The following is a 16,979-nucleotide window of genomic DNA, read 5'->3' as shown; positions in this document are numbered from 1 at the left end:
ATGTGGGAATAACTTGTTTGCCAAAAGTGGCTTGAGAAATTAAACGTAGAATAGAGATCTTTCTTGTAATAAAATTAGGGGTGTTTTGCATACTTTTTCCATGCAGTTTTATGAACAAGCTGTTTTCCATGCCTTTTTACTATTTTGACCCCACTTCAACCAACTGCTGAGTAAATGCAGTGAGATGAGTATTTCAACTCTAATGAAGCATAAGCATCCCCAGCAAATGGGAAGGAAGGAAGAGTAATCCCAAAGTATGGGAGCTTCAAGATTCTTGAGAAAGGGTTGACGAGGCTTCTTGCAGGAGGAAGCTAAGGTAAGTTGTGTGCGTGCACGGAAATACTTCAGGAAACAGTGCTGTAGGAAGCAGAGTGAACTCTTGGAGACACTGGTAATGCTCTATCTGCCTTTTTACCAATATTAAAGACAGCTTCTATAAATTTGATTATCTTCAGGACATTTCCCATAAAAGCTGCATTTTTACTGAATGTTTTTCTGATCTTTGAATCCTTCTGCAGCAGGCTCAGCACTGATCATCATAGATTTTTGGCCTCAGAACTGATCTAGTCACACTGGCATTTTCAATCCTAAATGTGGCTGCACTTTGCAATGTAGGTTTTCATTTAGGCTGTCACTTTGCATGCTTTGCTCTTAAAGTGTAAGCACATGGTGGGTGGGAAGAAGAGAGGGTGGAAAAAAACCTTTCCTGTGACTTGCGCTGATTCATCAGCAGTCTAAAAACTCCTGTGTCACGCCATCGGCTTTTGTATGCCCTCAGTGTACACATACTATATTTAGTTTCTTTATTTTCCTTGAGAAATACCTTTTATGCTGAATATTTGACCACTTGCTCAAGTTTTAAGGGCTCTTACGCGAGAGAATTCAGCTGGCCTTTGAGTTCCTTCTCTTGGCAGATAACACCAAAGCTTGCAAATCTGGCAGTGCTTGTGGGAAGGTCTTTAGTGAAATGCATTATTAGTGAAATCATTTAGATGATGGAATTAGGAAATGATAGTGATAAAGTTGGCTGCTGTGAAAATAGCAACTGAACAACAGAGCTGAACTCTGTGATTTCTGAAGTGTTTAACACACATGGATCCATGGCTGTTGGGCATCTATGCAGTGGTGGTGTGCTGAGCAGATAAATGGAGTACAAGGAAATGGTAATGGGAAGAAAGACTGCAGAGAGTATTATATGGGATAATTTCTACATAATATACTGTGTTCTGGAAACTTTTGTGAAGGTTAGCCTTGCTTGAAGTAAGTTGAGCCCAAGTTGTGGTTGTAAGACCTGCAGTACAGACTCATGGCTCCGTATGTGAGCACAAGGTGAACAGGCTCACTAAAACATGAGCACATAAAAAAATCCTGAAGTATGGGTAAAATGAAGAAACAAATATTTTCTTCTTTCTCCTCTCTCAAGAGAGAGGTAACTTCAGACTCTTGATCGTGTCTGCACCCTGTTTCTGAATATGCCATGTCTGCTGATACTGAGTAAAATTATTTCACTAGCAGTTCAGCACGTTGGCAAATATTAAGTGTGTTGGGTTGAATGTGGAAAATGATCACTTGCTCTCTAGGAGAATTAATATCTAATAAACCCCTTCAAGGTGTGCTATAAATGCAATTCTAGATGCATTACAGCACTTAGTCTTGTGTCTAACCTATCACCAGGCATTCATCATCTGCTTGAACGTGTATCACGGGAATGTTTGTTCATGTAGGCAGTTCTGAGTGTACATTAAGTGTATACAAACTCTTCTTTTTTTTTTTTCTTCCTGGAGAAGGTGATAAGATATCTACTTAGCAGCAGCCTGCAACGCATTTTTATTTTTATATAAACCCAAGTTAATATTTTGGAAAGCATTTATTTTATTTTAAATGTATGAATTTTATAACCATTTTGTATAGACCCCTTGCAGGGATATGGCTCACACCAGGTGTCAGAGTAGTGTGAAATAATTTTTATGCCACCTTTCCAAAGCAATAAATGTCATGTAAGCATACACAAGTGCAGATATAGTACTTTTAGATGAACATTCTCAAACTGTATGTTAGAAATCTGTTTGACAGACTTACCCAAAGGATGACACTTTTTTCTGATCTTGCCAAAGCAGCGACTGTGTAAAAGAAAATTTGCTCTGGTGGTTGTTTTTTTTTTTTTTCCCAAGGAGTTATGATGTAAAGGGAGGGAGGAGAAGCTGTAATTAGGAGAAAAGAAATGGTTTCTTTCTACTGAGAAAAAAAAAGAAATTTCTGACCAAAATGATACAGTGAGTTTTCAGACATCTGCCCTATAATAAAAAGACAAAATAGAAGATGAAGGACAGCAGCAGCTGAACCCACCCTCTTGGCCACATAGTTTCTGTCATGATCAGTATAATGCTTATTCCAAGAAATACGTGAAATACTTTTGTGGGAATCACACAGATACTGATTTTTTTGTGTGTGCGTGCCTCTGGTTTTAAAATAACTTTTTAAAGATATCATTTCAGAGAAGTACCTTGAACTTTTTGTATTTTTTTTTTTTAAAAAGGTGATCAGAATACAACTTAAACTTTTCTACAGGTATAAGATTCCAGCTTCATTATTAAGAAGAATAGAGTGTTTTTTCCTAGAGCTTGTTCTCGTGTACCAATAAGATTGCTCTGCTGGTGGTCTTTACCAATTCTAAGAGATTCACGATAGGGTAGTTTTTTGACGAAAGCCAATTCTCTTTGTCAGATCTAGATACAAAGCTGTTTTACTCTAAATGCTTTGTTACAAACAGCCTACAGATACCTTGCTTGTTATGAGATGTCCTGTATCTCGTGCGTTTACATACCAAATTGGCTGCTTTTTCTTTCCAGTTACTTTTTTATGTCACTTCAATTTGCAGTAAATATCTTCCTCTTTTTCTTTTCCACAAAAGTGTAAATTTTTAATTAAAAAAAAAAATACATCCAGTAATCCAGAGGGATTTAGAGCTGTGGACCCAAGTATTAAGTGTAAATCAAAACTTAGTCAGTTGGAAGCTGCTTATTATGAAGATTAGACACTCAGTCTCCAGTTTGGAGCATTAGCTGTACAAAGCAACTGCTACTTCTCCTTTTTTTCTAAATGAAAGCCAGTGAGTAACAGCTGCTGATAGGGGTTACTGAAAAAATGGGAAAGCAATATGAAAAATCGAGGGAGGAGGGTGCCACAACTGTGCATGTCTCAGGATCTTTAATAGTTTTCTCTTTAGGGTCCTGAAGCGTGATGATGTGCTGAAGTGAGTCTCACAAGATCATAGAGAGTTCAGTTTAAAGAGAAAGATAAGGCTTAGATTATACTTGGATTTTTCTCTCTTCAGTGACGGATTTAAACTTTTTTCTAAAATACTATTGCCTTTTCCTCTGAAATTAGGTAAAATGACTTGAAAACATGAGAGCATTATTTTTATTGCTTCATCTCACTACTGTTATTCATATAGCAGTTCTGAAACAAATAGGATTAACCTTTTTTTTTTTTGAGGGGGAGGGGGAATGTTTCTTTCAAAGGCCTTATTGATACATCATCTGATCTCTCAGAACTTTCGTGAAAATGTCTTCCTTCTCATCACTTAGCTGTACTAGAAGATAAGGAAAGCATGTATGCCTTGTGTTTCCAAGAACTGTGTTAATCATTCAAAGCATATGTGCCCTTTTTCTCTGCTGGCTGACTGGTACTGTCTGCATTTGAACACTGGAATGTATTACTGAAAAAGCAACTAAAACTATGTAAGTACTATGAAAAGCATCATGATCAATATTTACGTCTTCAATAATTCAGATTTTAGAGACCAAGATATTCAATTTGTATAATAACTGTAAATTTGTATTTTCCCGTACCTTATTTATGGCAGAAATTAGTGTAGAGTAGGATGATTCTAATCAGGGCATTGCACTGTTAAAGAGCATAATTTCAGGTATTGTTATACAAAAATATTTTGCATTTTTTACTTTGCTTGATACTGCATTGAGCTCCCTGGGAAATTTGTCAAAGAGGAATGTTATTTATTTCAATATGTTAATCTACAGCACTCAAAAACCACGGTACAAACATACACTGGGTGGTTTTGTGTTGCCTCTAAGGAAAAAAAAACACTCCACACGTTATCCACTTACATTCAAGAAAAGTGTTATAATTCAATCATTTTTTGGAAGGACTATATTTTTGCTATAACTCTTGCCCTACCTCAGTTTTGCTTACATTTCCACTTGTATTTTTAGTGAAATGCTGATCTGAAACTGCAAAATCCTTAATATGCTCTTTGAAGTGGTTGTAAAAAATAGAGTTAGGCTTTTTTTTTTTTTTAATGAAAAGGAAAAAAAGGGTTTATTGTTTTCACATTTGAACACCGAATCTGTGAGCTCATCATGGTCTTAGTCTGTTCTCATTTAAATCAGCATCATTACTGCATCAAAACTGGCTCATCTTAATCTTTACTTGTGAGAAGAATGTAGTCAATGTAGCGTACTAGTTAAATGCTTGAGAACTACAAGACGTTCTACGTGTAAATATATTTGGGCACATGCGCTTTCTCATGGGAACACATTTTACTACTAATCCTGTTGATATCAGATAGTATTCTTAAGACTTCTAGACAAGAATTTGCCTTTTTTAATACACTTCCACCAGGAACTGGAAAGCTAAATTGTAAATATTTTACTTGATTAAGTCTGTTTTGTGAAACAGACATGAGAATGTATATTGATACCTTATCTGACAAAATTCTTTCTCTTAGGCAGTTTAAATTTCATAGCTTAATACTCTGCTTTTTTGTAGGGTCATAAGGAAAAGAGGTTCCAAAGTGATGCACCGATGCTGTGCAATTTCAGCTTCTAGGTAGATACTCCATTCATGCTTGTTTGTAATGCACGTGCAGATAACAGTTATTTCTTTAAAGTACACCTATCAATTTGGTACAAGTAGCTGTAACACTAATTAACTATTTATGATATGATGTCTTAACAGGGCATTTGGGCTACTACTATTCAAATAGGTGAATTAGTATTTGGCTGAAAAGGTGTTTGTTCCCTTTTAAAAAAAGTCACTGGTCATCATTTATGTTCATAAATACCTGAAATTGTCGTCTCAATGATGAGAAGAAGAAAGATTCAGCGATTAGGATAGGCTTCGAAAGACTCTCAGAGGCATCATGTTTTCCCTCTCCCATGGTACTACTTTTATGGTATTGGTAAGTCAGCTCTGTGTCTCCATTTGCCATATTAAAAATGGCATAAGACTTTGGCACGATGGCACTCAGAGAAGATAATAGTAAGGACTACTAGTAAGGTCGTTAACATGCTGCAAGGATCACAGCCACTCCTACCTGGGACTCTCTAGTGTGATGACTACCCAGAGTCACCTCCAGTGTCACCTCTGAAGTCTTTTCCAGGCATCAGCTTGAAGTGATGGAATTACCAATGTGTCGTTTCTCTGTGCTAACGCTTTAACAGAGAGTGAGTATGGCTGTTTGATACTACGTTTAAATTCCTGAAAACTCGACACAAGTTCAAATGCAAATACAAAAATTAATCATTGCGACTAAGTTGCAATAGCCCTCCCTCCTCAACCAAATGCAAACCAGCCAGTTTGAAAGCTGAAACAAAGCCCTGCCTCCAGAAACTAACCACATTCACAATTCTCCCCTGTTTTCATATGCTCTGGAAAAATATGAACTATGCAACATGCTATGAAGGCCATAAAATTTGAGCTCTTCTGGATCAGGGAAGAGGAATCATTTCCAAAAGCTTCGAGTTCCCACAAAGAACATCCTGTTAGCGGTTCCTCGCCCTTTTATACCAGCAAGGCCCCAGCTCAGTTGTTTTCACTGATCTAAATTGTGGCAATATGACAGAGAGAGAGAGAGAGAGAGAAATTCTTTCACATGTGTCAAGGCCAGCTGTACCTTTCAGTCCTTTTAAAAAAAAGGTAAGTTTTCAGGTGACCCTGCCAGTGACCTGAAAAGGCCACTGTGACTTCAGTTCAGCAGGGGATGAGTCTGTTGCCCGTGAAATACAGCTTCCAGTAAGGAGAGTAAAAGTGGCTACCGTAGTGATAAATGTACCTGCAGATAGCTGCATGGATTAACACAGCTCTAATTTATTCCACATTAAGAAAAAGGACTATAATGAGTTATTAATAAAGAAAGACTAAAAATGGGTTCAAATTCAATGGTTAATGCTCTGCATAATTTACTGTAATAATCCTTCTGACCAAATAATTAAAAAAAAAAAAAACTGCTTCTCTCTTTTCCTATGAATAAAATATATATGCTATTCTTGCCCCCCACTTACCTCCAAGGTTTTGTTTGATCTTTCTACAGTTTGTGTGTGAGCAGTGTTGGCATGAAGCGTGCTGTATCTGTGCTGGAGTTTGCTTCACCTCCATTTGTCTACTCCATATAAATATTTTTCTAAGCAAACATCTATGTTTTAGATGTCTTTAGTGTTGCACCTAAAAGATTTCATTAATCATTTGTGCTGGCATTAATGGGACAGTGGAATCACAGCACAGGGGGCATCAAAGCAAAGGAAAATTCCATTGCAGCTGGCTGAAAATGGGGAGAAGAGGATCCAGTGCAGTGACATCCAGGTCTGTTCCTAGATGAAGGGATCAGGGACAGCTGAGTAAAGGAAGCTTAGCACTGGTGTAATTAACGGAGGCAGAATCTTGCTTTTTTGATAGGCTGCAATCCTCAGATAGTGAATGTATGGTGGTACATATTTGTACAAAAATCGTACAGAACGTATTAGTGGGTAGTAACAAAGTAGCTTTCTTTTGGAAAGAGAGATTGTCTAAATACCTCTTGGCTTCCATAGCATGTGGATCTTGGAGGACCCAATGTCCTGCTTCCTGCACAAGTCCATGGTGGTCTTCCGTAGAGCGAGTGCAATTACAGGTGCCCTCTGAGGGCAGTAATTCTCAAAAGAGCTCTAGAGTGCTTCATAAGCTGACTCCAAGCGTCCAGTTCCCATTCCTCTCAAGATCTGTAAGGATATATGCCTGAATTAATTACCTACTTAGATTTTTCAATGGCAGAAGGTGCTTATCCATAGGTACTCTATTCAAGCAGTTTGGAAAATAGTATATTTCATGATCTAATACCTCATTTATTAAAACTAGACCTTTTGGAAGAGGCACAGAGAGTACGCGTGTTACTGTGGCATTGCTAGAGACTTGCTTCCTTAACTGACTCAATTAGTTCATGATTTCATCTCATACCTCTCTTCTTGGCAGGTCTTGCAGCTATCGCAGATGTAAAGGTCTGTCCAGAATTCGAACTGCAAAAAGATTCCAATTTTCTGCAAACCTCCCCCCAACAAAGTTGGAGCAAGTTACAAGTCAATGGTGACTGTATTACAGTTTCTCCTTCATGCCAAGTCAAAGCACACATAATCTGTTGCATATCTAGCTTGGAAGAGCTTCAGTTCAAGATGTAGTGTTAGTGCAAAATTACTTTGGCATTTTTTCGGTATTTTTCCCCATTGCCAGCCAAGACTGCCTTCACCAGGGCCTGGCTACTTAGCTCATTATTTTCCCTCATTTCACAGAATTCTACTATTTCAGTCTGTATAGTCTTTGTTTCTCTAGGAAGTTGTAAATGAGCACTAATTGTGTGAGCTTTTTGAATATTATTAAATTTCTTATGAATAATACATCTAAAATATGTGCTTTTATTGCAGCCTTCTACATAACAGCGTTGAAACATATTCTGGAATGGTATTATCTTCCCTGGAAGTATTGTGTAGTCATTAACAGTATCTCGATCGGATTTTTTGCAAAATGTGTCTTCTGGGTAGCTCCTGTGATAACTTGGCCTGTGTTGTCAATGGATTTTGTAACAGGCTGAGGAGAGTTGAGACTTGTCGATAGTAGCAAAGGTCCAAGGTGGAAAAAAAAAAGAAAACCTGATAGGAGAAGTTTTGTAGAAGTTGCTACATATCACCATACTTTCTAAGCCAACTCGGAAGATTCTTCATGTAGTGATGTTAAGAATGAAGTTGGAGATGTCATTCCCATGAGGAGGTAATAAAAAAAAAGTAAAGAATCTGATTCCTTCACTAAATATAGAGGCATTAACTGAAGTTAATCGGCTGAAAATGGGATTTTCTGTTTTGAAAGAGTACATTTGTATGTGCATATTTTGTAGGCATCTAGTTGTTCTGGCTCTCTACAGTATTTCAGAAATTAATGGCAAGTAATCTGAATGCTGTTTTCTTTCTGTTATTAGATAGCTCTATCTCACAGCTATGATGCATAAGGCAACGCACGTGATTTCGTGTCCAGACAGATTGGTCTGCAACTCCAGAGGCTCACTGGAGAGGACTTGGTCATAAACTGTCAAGTGGAGTATTTTGCAGTCGGCTGAGTTTGCTCTCTCCGCGCCCGCGTACGTACGAAGAAAGACTGCCTGCTCGGGTGGTGAATGGCTGGATGGCGGAGGCGGTGGTGGGGAGGGGGGGTCTGTGGCTGTTTCGGTTAGAGCACAGGTGGTGCGTGATGAGAGGGCCGGCTCTCCCAGCTGTGCGCCAACACCTGGGCTGTGGGCCGGGCGCGGGTTGAAGCGGGGGGGGGGGTCCTCCGCTCGCGTGCGGACGCGCGGCGCTCGCGCTTGCCGGCAGGCGTAGCCAAACGCGGAACGCGCCGTCCGTGAGTACGGGCTGAACCTCCTTTCCTCGGGGAGTTTGGTGACGGTTTGCGTGGGAAGGAGCGGTGCAGGTAAAGTTTATTTTGTGTCACGGAAATTCTCTGCTTTGCGCTAAATCCCCGCGAAGCCGCCGCCGCGTCCCCTCGCCTGCCCGTAGCCGCGCCGCGCACACAGAGCCGCAGAAGCGGCTGTGCTCGCCGCTCGCTCCGGGAAGGCTCCTTCTGCCTTTCGCCGGAGATCCCGACCTCCAGCTGTAAGCGCTCGCGGCCGTTTCGCGGCGAACCGCCCGCACGCGTTGCCAGCTCGGCGGCCCCGAAAGGGTTACGCGGTGCCAGGCCCGGCCCCCGCACCTCGCCGGGGAGTAAACACCGCCGCCTCAGCCTATCGCGGCGGCCGGCTGCGCGGGGCCGGGGGCGAGCGCGGCTCCGCCGGGCGGGCCGCCACAGACGGGGCCCGGCGGCGACGGGGAGCGGAGCGGAGCGGCACGCTGAGGTGGGGCGCGGGGCGGGGCCGGGGCCGGGGGGGGGGGCGGTGGCGGCGGCGCGGGGCCGGGGCGGGCGCGAGGGGGCGGCGCTGCTGCGCCCCCGCGGAGCGGGGCTGGTTCCGCAGCTCGGGCAGCCCTGAGAGGAGCCGCCGGGGATTGCGAGCCGTGTGTCCGTAGTAGTGCTAAGCCGAGAGGTAACCGCTTTTCTCCCGTTTCTTGCCTCGCTGCTAAAAGAGCCCCAGCCGGTGTTTGCGGCTGGGATGCGGTAGGATCGATTTGAGAAATCGGAGATGTAAGGAATGGGAAGTTTTTGCGTAATTTGCATTTGAGGTGTTGCATCTCGGTGTGGAGTGTAAGCCTTTGAGCTCCCTCGCCTCACTCTGTTACGCTCATGTAATGGGAAAAGTGTAAAGTGCTTCGACTTGATGTGCTTCCTAGAGGCTACGGTACCTGCTGGGTGCGGGGGGGGGGGGGGGGGGGGGGGGGGTGGGATGTGGAAGAGATTGTGCCAGTTCAAAAGTCTAGAAAGAAAAACGTAACTTTATAACAGTGCAAATTATGCAAACAAAAGTATGAAAAAATAAAATCAACTTAGGTTCGTTTGTAAAGGATTATAAAATCCTTCATTTAAAGCTCGATGTGTTCGTTGACATTTACGTGGGCACCTGAAAAAAAAAAAAAAACCAAAAAAAACCAAAACACCCTAAAGCAGCGCTGTGGTGTGGAATACAGTGCTGCTGTGAGCAGCCACATTTCTGTGTGCTTCTCATTTAAAGTGCTAGCTCCTTTTTTGTATACCTAATAAATGATACGTGTAGAATATACAGCTGTGTCACAAAGTCATTCTCTATTCTTAAAGCTTAATGTAATCAAATTCATTGCCTAAAGATGGTGTAGTTGAAGATTTGATCCTTTTTCACTGAAGTGGAAATACTTTCAGTAATTGAAAGCAGATTCACGTCTGGAGTTGTACGAGCCAAGGTTTTCATTTTTAAAATAAACCTTTTGTTCCCCAGCTTTAAATGTTTTGGTGAGCCATCCGGAGACCTCTGTTTGTTAATTGCTAGAGTAGACTTTAAGGAAGGATTGGGGAAAGAAAAAAACCCTGAGAAAGGTATGTCAGCAATTAAATTTCCTTAAAATTATGTCGTCTGTATTCCAGTGCATGAACATACCGTTGCAGCTTTTGTGCCCACTATATTTTAGTTTTCCTGTTAATTCACGTGAATCTGAATTTGAACTATCTGTCTCTTGTCTGTAGAGTGCTTTGTTTTGTTTTAAAACATCTTAGCTTATGTTCACCTCACTTAGCCCGTTTGCTATCTTTTTAACAGTTTGTTAAACAAAAAACAACTCCGAACTTTGAAGATTTGTGGTAATACTGATCTGCTTGAGTAATAAACCTGACACGTTGCGGCGATAGCTCCCCTTTGTTAACTTTGTGCCTGTTTTCTGGCCTTTTCTGTGGGAAGCTTTCAGAAACCTTGCCTTCCGATATTTCTGCGATGGGGAGAGAAACTTAGGATGTGAACTGGCAGACCCTCAGACAAAGACTGAGCTGCTCTCCATCTCTTACCAGCTTTGAAGGTAGAGAACAATGGAGGGAGAGGGAGGGAAGCACCTTCTCTCCTAAGCTCTTTAATCCGCAGAATAAATTCACTAAAAATGTGTGGAAAAGTTACTGAAGACAGCAAGAGCCCCTGTCCGTTAGAAAGTGTATTAATTGCTTAATAGGCAGAAGGATCTGATTGTCTGATGTTAAATACAGGCTATCATTAAGATAAGAATTTGTACATTTGCATAATGGTACTAAATAGGCCAGGTTTATTTCCCTGAATTTCTTGGTGGTGTGCACTGTAGCTGATGTAGTTCACTTTTCCTTCTTTTCTTTCAAAACATAAATCTTTTAATATAATCCTCAGTAAGTTCAGGTGAAGGTATTTGAGTAAAGCCTGGGGAGGGGAAAGTGTTCAAACCAGAACAGAAATTGTAGCCTACCCTTTTTTTTCATCTCTCAGATTGAGGCTCCAAACTGTCAAGCAGCTCAGTACCTACAAATGATAATGTTACAAGATTTTTTGATTAATTGCTCTGCAACTCTGCGTGGAGAATGGCCTCATATATGTCATGGTATACTTTTTTTTTTTTCTTTTTCTGAGGAGTTTTAAAAGGGCTATGTTACAATTTAGCAAGAATCCCACAACAGCAGAACCTTCACAAAAATGTTTAATGTTTAGAAGGTTTGGGCTTACTTGTCATTTCTACCTTCTAATCTTTTTGCAGTAGAATTGAGAACACGTGAACTAATACATTCCATGCAGTATGGGATGCTTTTTTTTTTTCTCCTTTTGAAGAAAAACAGCTGATGTGATAGCTGTCTAAAAAAATGATAATTGATGCTATAAAAAATGTGAAATGTTATGTCAGGTATGTGTTCATTTTAAAGGTCTACAATAAGAATGCTGTTAAGCACCTATTAGTGTTTCATGTAAACTGACCCAACTTAAAGAATTTGTCTTGAGCTGTATTCTTGCGTTTCTAATGTGTGCCTATGAAGATTTAACATGACTTATCAAATTACTGAAATGATCTGACAAGCAATTATGAGATCAGACTTTACAACTTTTCTTTCCGTAACTTATTTTGTGCTCCAGTTCACTTGTTGAACTAAACAAGGGAAAATAAAAGGTCACAATGTGTACGCTTTATACAGTGTAGGCATTTGTGTGGTGATACCAGAAAATAATGCTGCACTGTATTGTTTTCCAAATGAGAAAATACATTATCTTTTCTACACGTCTACAAAGATCTTATTGCTAGTTATTTCATTCTAAATACGGCTGTAGGCTTCACTCTGTGTGGGCTTGAAAGACTTTCTCAAGAGGTAGTTGCAGATTTATAGCAAGAGGGCTTCTGTATGTTCAGGGGTGTACAGAGAGGTGATGCTGTCAGCTGGTGACCAGAAAAATGGTTTGAAAGATGCATACATCTTCAGGTTTGAACACTTGAAGATTTTTATAGAAAACAAGGAATCAGGATGAAATAAAGTAACTGTGCTAATAAAATGCTTCTCTAGTTTTCCAACTTAAGCTTTTTAAATGTTGGGTGCAAATGGAAAAAATGGCACCTGTGTTCCTTTAGAAAGCTTCACCTATAATAAACTCTGAACAGAGTAGGCAGATGGCTGAAATGTTCTGAATTAATGGAAAATAATCATTCACCTTCTTTGCCTAACATTGAAAGAATTGGTAGTGCAATTACACAGGAAAACTTCAAAATTCACTGGAGGTAACAACAAGGTGCATAGTCTTCTTTTGGGACTGGCTAGGGCAACCGTTTATTCAAACTTGAAATGGAAATAATTATTTTGTTTAAACTGCCATCAAGTAGATGATTTATGAAGCAAGTCCTTTAAATATAAGAAAGTGGTAGAGTTCTCCTATCTGGAGACAGTATATCATTCTAGTGGAATCTGCGTGGGAAATGGAACGGAGTGTTAAAATTTTGAGACCTAGCTCAGAGTGGAAGGCTTGTTTATAACTTGTTGCATACAGCAGAAAGGATTTAGCATAGCAATAGTACATGAATCATTGCAAACTTCAAGTATTTGATATGGTAATCAGTGATGGTAGAAGCACTGATTTTTGTATTGGGTAGTCGAAGATATCTTTACAGGAGGTTTAAATTCTGGTGTATTCAGAATTCAGGAGTGAGTCTGGATTAAGAAGTGTTACAGCAAAAGATTCAGCCTAATTCCTGAACGCTTTCAAATTTGGACACACTGCATCTCCAACTCAAAGTAATGGTGGCCTGAAAAATGGCAAAGGTAGATAGATATTGTCATTTCTGAAGATCTGCGTTATGGTAAAACTCTGATTAAGTATGTGTAACAGGTTTCCTGCTTACTGTATTTTCTGTGGCAAAGGAACAGCAATTTTTGCAGTAGCAGTAAGCTCACGTTTCTAGTATCGCGTCAACAGTGAGTTACGTGGTTTTGTCTTTCTCATACAACTTTCTGGGTCTTGCAGAGGATTCAGACCTATACAATGGTATTTCTAAGATACTTAACAGAAAAAATAGATTTAGAAGAAGAAGAAACTAAGATCTCTTGCATGCAACTGTAAAAAGAACATCCAACTGCTTTGCCTACTTTTTTTTTTTCTCCTTTTTCAGTTGTTATTAGTCCAAGTGCTATTGATGTATGGGTTTTTTTTCTTGGTGTGAAGAAGAATTAGTGTCCTGGAGAGTGCTTTGGGATGCAAGAATATATATGAATAAAAATTAAAGACGAAAACTACTATTATAGAATGGTATTATTTGGTCATTTTTTGTCATTGTATAAATCATGAGAAAGCATTACCTTAAACTTCCAAATTGTCATAACTGCCAAACTAATTTTTAAATTGCTTTAATTTGCATCTCTAGTATAGTTGCTGACCACACACAAATGGAAAAAAGGAGCGGAAGTGCTTTTATTAGAGCAGCTCTTGGTTTAATTATATAGACCTGCTTTTTCATAAAACATAATTGTACCCATTTATGAAATACAGCCAGTTCTAAATCTGCAGAAATTTCAGAGTTGTTAATTTTTGCAGAACATTTCTCCTCTTAGTCAGAAACTGTGTTAAAGAAAAGACTGTTGTCCGGGGAGTTGTAAAAAGTAGTCTGGAAAGCCTTTTATGCTCTTTTTTAAAATAGAACAGAATTGCCTTATGTAACAAAGTTAACTTTGTTAACCTTTTATAATTATTTAACCATTATTTCATTTCACCCCCTGCTTAAACATTGTACATTAATGCAATAGACACCTGGCTGAGCTCTTAAAAGTTTATTTGTCTTTCAATTCCTGTGATAGTAGGGGGCAGTATATCTCCTTAATGATCTTTGTTCAGGGAAATGTTGAAAGGCCAGGGTAGTTAAACAAGGCCATTTGGATTTGCAATAAGGTCGAAGTCAGATGCAAGGAAAGTGGTTAAATGCATTATCATCTTATTGAGCACATCATCAGTAAAGTGACCTTGATGGAGGTGGAAAAAGCCATTTGGCTATTTTATGACAGCCACCTCTCTGCTGGCTTTATCCTTGCCAGAGAGTACTTCAAATAGCTTTATCACAGCCTCCTCTTGTTGCCTTGAAATCTGATTTTTCTTAATTACAGATAAGGAGCTAGAGGCTGAACAATGAAATGAACTTTTCTAATAATGGCAAATTTTAGTACTTAAGAGTTTATCCTTTGGCTTGAGAGATAATAGAAATATCTGTAAATTGTGTGTTAAGATGACCTTAATGTTGACTATTATGTACTTGCCTTTAAGGATGTCTTAATGATAATCATTGTTTTCTATTCATGCAAGCTTTTATTCTACTACTTTTTAAACTGTTCTTAAGTTACTGTGAGGACAAGTGGGCCAAATTCCAGCCTTAGCGGCAGGGACACTATTTATTTTAACTTGCGTATTTATGTTTTCATAAAGATACTCAAACCATGGGAGGGCTGTGGCTAAGCTGGAACCAAATAGTTTAGAAAATGCATAACTAATGCTTAAATTCCTATGTCACTTATGCTTTATAATGGCAGTCAATACTGATGCCTTAAAAGCTTACAAAAGTAGAATTTCAGCTACTGCATGTTAATTTAAGGATTTAATCAAAGTGCTGTCCGCTGTCCATCTTCCCCTCCCTCCTTTTTAACTGTCTTTTCCTCATTCAAAAATGGTTTCTTTCTTGGTGTAAAACTACACTGATTTGGAACAAGCAGTGTCATTTTAAATTTCTGGCTTTGAAAAGACATCAGTGCTAGTTGTACTTTTTATAGTGCTCTCTGTACAGGCATTGGCGTAATTATTAAGGGAATTTTAAAACAAATGTGCAAAATACAAGGGAAGACGATATCAGGAAAACTGGATCCGAAGTTGAACACCTTAAGATATAGGTTAATTGGCTGAAACTCACAGCAGAGCATTAAAAATGATTAGAGACTAGAGGGAATGATTTATAAGAAAAGATGAAAAGAAAGAAAAAAATATATAGCATAGTCACATGACAGATCTGTGCTGATGGAAGAACCATCTGCAAGATTTTTAAAGACCATGTGGACTGAGGTGGTATATCTAGATGCAATAAAATGAAATTAAGGACCAGAAAAATACCAGCTGCCTATCAAGACACATTTGTAATGGTAACATCCTGGAGGCTATGGAAAGTATCTCAGCACAGTTGAGGGAAGTCTCCTTTTTTTTTTTTAAAGAAAAATACTACTTGTTTTATGGCAGAGTGTGGAGTGTCTTTTATACCTTTTGTTCCTAAGCTCTGATTAAATGTTGCCATTTTGAAGGTAGATGTATTTAACTTCCACTTTGCAACCGATGATTTCTCATTCTTCAACACGTAGTTGATCTCCCAAGAAGATAGCAGGAGGTTCTTCCTGTCATGACCTCTATTTGGAGCTGGTAAACATCTCATAGTTGTGTCTCCTCACAACTTTTATAGCAGTAAGAATCCACATTACCCCTGGATATGCAGTACTTTCCTGAGACCTTTTACTTCAGTCATTAGGATTTTAAAGTTGCTGGCTGCCCTGGGTTGTAGAGTCAGAGTGCTTACTCAGCATGAAGCATCATCCAGATGGAGAGAGAATCTCTCTTCTCACTCATGCCAAGTTCCCCTTGCTCCTCACAGACTTGCTCTGTTGATCTACTTGCCTGTATGACGACAGTGCCCTCCACCTTGGTCATATAAAGAGTTTTTATGTATTTTCTTTCTGTTCAGTTGTTCTTGCTTCCTCCTCAGCACTCTTCTGGTACTTTCACTCATCTTCTGCCATAAAGCAAGATTACCCGTGTGTGTGTGTGTGTTTCCATGTGCCCATCCGGAAGACAAGCCTTTAGAAGGCAGACACACAGAGCCAGAGTTTGAAATTGTTATTCTGCTTTCTCCCTCTGTCGAACTCACTTTTTCATCACGTAACTCCAGGAAGGTCACCGGACAGACATGCCTGTTCATTGTCTTGTAACGATGCTGAATCTCAAGATCTCTCCCATCAACCAAGAGACAAGCAGTGGGCTGATGGATCTTGTGCTGAAGAGGATCTCACTGTTCCTTGACAAGTGTGCCAAAAGCGCTGTCAATATTTGAGGCTTTTTCGTAGCCTCTAAGTACCTCAAAGAATTTTTCTTTTCCTCCACTGTCTTCCATTTCTTTTGCTCTTCCATCGACCATTCTGGTGTATGGAGCCCGGCACATATTTCATTGCCAGGAGAGTTTCTTTTTAACAGCTTTCCTTTCTCCAAAACATAGAGTAAGGTTCATGATATTAAATAGGCATCTTCAGAGCATTTCAAATAGTCTTATTCTGCAAGCTCTGCTACTCCTCATTTGTGCAAAATCCCAGTATTTACCACTCTCTTATTCCCCTGAGGTCAAGGAATCTCAAACAGACTTTTCAGGCAGATGGTTCCTCTCTGGATGTAAACCTTTCTCCCCAGCTGAATTTTTCTATCCGTGGAATTTGGATAGTATTTCCAGTTACTCCTCAGCAGCTCTGCCAGCTTTTCACAGAAGAGACTTGTGTATTATTTATCAATTCTCTTTTCTCATTCCTGCCCTCCAGCTTTCACATTGCCCCTTCATCCTGGTCCTTTCTACCTAATCCTAATTTACTGCTGATCAGAGCCGTGGCAGCAGAACCAGTTACATGAGGTGAAAAAAGAATAAAAATAAAAACCTACATCAGACAAAGTTATGTTTTTGCCTTTGAGGTAATTGGTTTTGCTTGCAGTGTTCTCAGTGAAACTGGGCAGAGCTGAGCATTCTTCAGCTAGCTTGTATGTTGTCTGCCTT

At 39.7% G+C, this 16,979-nt stretch overlaps 1 protein-coding gene across 8 annotated transcripts in view; it reads left to right on the top strand.

Moving 5' to 3' along the window:
- TENM3 (teneurin transmembrane protein 3) overlaps positions 1 to 16,979 on the top strand; it is a 321,876-nt gene that overhangs the window by 71,540 nt on the left and 233,357 nt on the right. The window contains exons 1-2 of one of the 8 annotated variants that reach the window (XM_086612226.1): positions 8,960 to 8,994; positions 9,042 to 9,432. The exons of the other annotated variants lie outside the window; for them this stretch is intronic. The gene's annotated coding sequence lies outside the window, so the exon portion shown is untranslated. Of the gene's footprint in view, positions 1 to 8,959; positions 8,995 to 9,041; positions 9,433 to 16,979 lie in introns of those variants that run through there. 8 annotated transcript variants of the gene reach the window in all.

Source organism: Tauraco erythrolophus, chromosome 5 (assembly GCF_009769465.1).
Source record: "Tauraco erythrolophus isolate bTauEry1 chromosome 5, bTauEry1.pri, whole genome shotgun sequence".
Taxonomy (NCBI): domain Eukaryota; kingdom Metazoa; phylum Chordata; class Aves; order Musophagiformes; family Musophagidae; genus Tauraco; species Tauraco erythrolophus.
This window is presented reverse-complemented; position numbering and strand designations above follow the sequence as displayed.